The sequence below is a fragment of the Ranitomeya imitator genome, chromosome 7 (assembly GCF_032444005.1).
Source record: "Ranitomeya imitator isolate aRanImi1 chromosome 7, aRanImi1.pri, whole genome shotgun sequence".
Classification (NCBI taxonomy): domain Eukaryota; kingdom Metazoa; phylum Chordata; class Amphibia; order Anura; family Dendrobatidae; genus Ranitomeya; species Ranitomeya imitator.
The window spans coordinates 114,023,256-114,027,290 of record NC_091288.1 but is presented as its reverse complement, the minus strand read 5'-3'; positions in this window follow the sequence as shown (position 1 = coordinate 114,027,290).

Here is a 4,035-nt window from a genome sequence, read left to right as displayed (position 1 = left end):
GCAGACTTTGCTCGCATATCCGCCGTTCGCCCGTGCACTCCAGCCGTATGCAGACCCATCAGCGGTCTTTGAACCTTCCCCAGCATCGCCTAATCATCGACGTTGGAACAAGGTGGAACTCCACACTGCACATGCTTCAGAGACTGTGCGAACAGAGGCGTGCTGTTATGTATTTGTGGGAGGATACACATACACGGGCAGGCAGTTGGATGGCAGACATGGAGTTGTCAGGTGTGCAGTGGTCGAAGCTACAAGACCTGTGTAAAGTCCTTCAGTGTTTTGAGGAATGCACATGGTTGGTTAGTGCAGACAACGCCATAATAAGCATGAGCATCCCCCTAATGCGTCTGCTGATGCAAAGTTTGACGCACATAAAGGAGCAGGCGTCTGCAGCCGAGGAAGAGGGAAGCCTTGATGACAGTCAGCCATTGTCTGGTCAGGGCAGTCTACAGGACGAGGTAGCGGGCGAAGAGGAGGAGGACGAGGGGGATGATGGGGATGAGTATTTTTTGAATGAGGAAGCTTCTCCGGGGCCAATAGCAACTGGTGGCGTTGCAAGGCCGGGTTCTGGTTTTTTTAGGGAGACAAGTGACGTAGATTTGCCTGAAACTGCCCCTCAACCCAGCACAACCGCAGATTTGACAACTGGAACTTTGGCCCACATGGCAGATTATGCCTTACGTATCCTCAAAAGGGACCCACGCATTATTAAAATGATGAGCGATGACGATTACTGGTTGGCCTGCCTCCTTGATCCTCGCTATAAAGGCAAATTGCAAAATATCATGCCACATGAGAACCTCGAACAAATATTAGCAACCAAACAAGCAACTCTTGTAGACCGTTTGATTCTGGCATTCCCAGCACACAGCACCGGTGATGGTTCTCACAAGAGCTGCAGGGGGCAACAGGGCAGAGGTGTTAGAGTTGCACAAATCAGAAGTGGCGTTGGACAGAGGGGTTTTCTGACCAGGTTGTGGAGTGATTTCGCAATGACCGCAGACAGGACAGGTACTGCAGCATCAATTCAGAGTGACAGGAGACAACATTTGTCCAGCATGGTTACTAACTATTTTTCATCTCTTATCGATGTTCTCCCTCAACCGTCATTCCCATTTGATTACTGGGCATCCAAAATAGACACCTGGCCTGAATTGGCAGAATATGCATTGCAGGAGCTTGCTTGCCCAGCAGCTAGTGTGCTATCAGAAAGAGTATTCAGTGCTGCTGGTTCAATATTGACCGAAAAAAGGACTCCTCTGGCTACCCAAAATGTTGATGATCTAACCTTCATTAAAATGAACCACTCATGGATTTCAAATTATTTTGCCCCACCTTTCCCGGCTGACACCTAGCTTTCCTATATAAAGGTCTTGCTTGTGGACTCGTCTTACTGACTGTTCCTATGTATTAATTAGCAGCAGCTGTTTGTCCAGCATACATGTTGACACCTCCCTAAATGGGCTAACTCCCCCCACGGGGCAGTGGTCGCGCCACTTGGCGCAAGCACCCGTGAGAGTGCCATTTGTCTGAAGAGGTGGGTGTGCCCGCTTTTGGTCGACGGTACTGCAACTGGGTCCCTCATAGTACAATAAAGTGTCTCTGGCGGTGGTGGTGCGCACCCAACGTCAGACACACCGTTGTAACATGAGGGGCCCTGGGCCTGTACCGCCGGCAACAAGAGAGCTCCCTCCCCCAGCTCAAACAGTGCTCTACCACTTGCAAAATTATCTCTCACAGCTCCACCAATGTTTAGTCTATGCGCTGACATCCTTCAATGCCTGGCACTGACAATACCAATTTGTTGACATGTATGATGCTAGTTAAAATAATCAGGGTCAGTGTCCTATATTGACACCAGTAAATACTTAGCGCCAAATTACTGTGTTTGAAATTCAGCAGAGGAGCCCACCCCTGTACCTAAGTATGCCACCCTTTTGTTTTTTGGTTTTGTTGTTTTGCGAGACATTAACATCTATTTATTTTTGGGGAGTACTAACTGTGTCAGACACTCCTTCCAATCGTCGTACGCTGACCACACCAATGCTGCCTGTGTACCTCTGCAAGATAATTCAAACAGCTTTGAGCCAATTTTTTTTATTTTAGGCCTACTAAGTCTGTCTGCGGTTCCTCCTTCCAATTGTCTTCCGCTGACCACACCAATGCTGCCTGTGTACCTCTGCAAGATAATTTAAACAGCTTTGAGCCTATTTTTTTTATTTTAGGCCTACTAAGTCTTTCTGCGGTTCCTCCTTCCAATTATCCTCCGCTGAACACACCAATGCTGCCTGTGTACCTCTGCAAGATAATTCAAACAGCTTTGAGCCTAATTTTTTTTATTTTAGGCCTACTAAGTCTGTCTGCGGTTCCTCCTTCCAATTGTCCTCCGCTGACCACACCAATGCTGCCTGTGTACCTCTGCAAGATAATTCAAACAGCTTTGAGCCTATTTTTTTTTTATTTTAGGCCTACTAAGTCTTTCTGCGGTTCCTCCTTCCAATTGTCCTCCGCTGAACACACCAATGCTGCCTGTGTACCTCTGCAAGATAATTCAAACTGCTTTGAGCCTAATTTTTTTTATTTTAGGCCTACTAAGTCTGTCTGCGGTCCCTCCTTCCATTTGTCCTCCGCTGAGCACACCAATGCCGACCGTGTACCCTTATAACTTTTTGTCATCCTGCAGTGAGCCAACTTTGTGATGTAAGGCCTACTAGCCGTGTCTGTCTGCGCCACTTAATACAGCTGTCCTCCTCTAAAAAAAAAAAAAAAAAGGCGGATTTTCAGCTTGTCAGAATTATAAAACTGCATTGGGGCCACAAGTTTCGTCGTGGTCTACAAACTGAGTCTTCCGCTCCAAGGTGTTCTCTCTGTTGCCTCTCCCTCGCTTCTAGCTTGAAGCTCTTATTAAGTAGTTGTTGAAACAACACTGCATTAGGCCTACAAGTTTGGTCTGGGTTGTAGAGACGGTGTCTGCCGCTCCAAGGTGTTCTCCTGGTTGCCTTTCCTGAGCTTCAATCTTCAGGCTCGTATTAAATAGTTTTGTAATCGAACAACTGCAGTGGGGCTACTAGTTTGGTTGGGGCCTACTAAGATTGTCTGTCGCTCCAAGGTGTTCTCCTGGTTTACTTTCCTAAGCTTCGATCTTCAGGCTCGTCTTAATTAGTTTTTTAATCGAACAACTGCAGTGGGGCTACTAGTTTGGTTGGGGCTTATTAAGATTGTCTGTTGCTCCAAGGTGTTCTCCTGGTTTACTTTCCTGAGCTTCAATCTCCAGGCTCGTCTTAAATAGTTTTTTAATCGAACAACTGCAGTGGGGCTACTAGTTTGGTTGGGGCCTACTAAGATTGTCTGTCGCTCCAAGGTGTTCTCCTGGTTTACTTTCCTGAGCTTCAATCTTCAGGCTCATCTTAAATAGTTTTTTAATCGAACAACTGCAGTGGGGCTACTAGTTTGGTTGGGGCCTACTAAGATTGTCTGTCGCTCCAAGGTGTTCTCCTGGTTTACTTTCCTGAGCTTCAATCTTCAGGCTCGTATTAAATAGTTTTTTAATCGAACAACTGCAGTGGGGCTACTAGTTTGGTTGGGGCCTACTAAGATTGTCTGCCGCTACAAGGTGTTCTCCAGGTTGCCTCTCCATAGCTTCTATCTTCTAGCTCTCATTAAGTAGTTGTTGAAACAACACTGCATTAGACCTACAAATTGGGTCTGGGTTGTAGAGACGGCGTCTGCCGCTCCAAGGTGTTCTCCAGGTTGCCTCTCCATAGCTTCAATCTTCATGCTCTCGTTAAGTAGTTGTTGAAACAACACTGCATTAGGCCTACAAGTTGGGTCTGGGTCGTAGAGACGGTGTCTGCCACTCCAAGGTGCTCTCCAGGTTGCCTCTCCATAGCTTCTATCTTCTAGCTCTCGTTAAATAGTTGTTGAAACAACACTGCATTAGGCCTACAAGTTGGGTCTGGGTCGTAGAGACGGTGTCTGCTGCTCCAAGGTGTTCTCCGGGTTGCCTCTCCATAGCTTCTATCTTCTAGCTCTCGT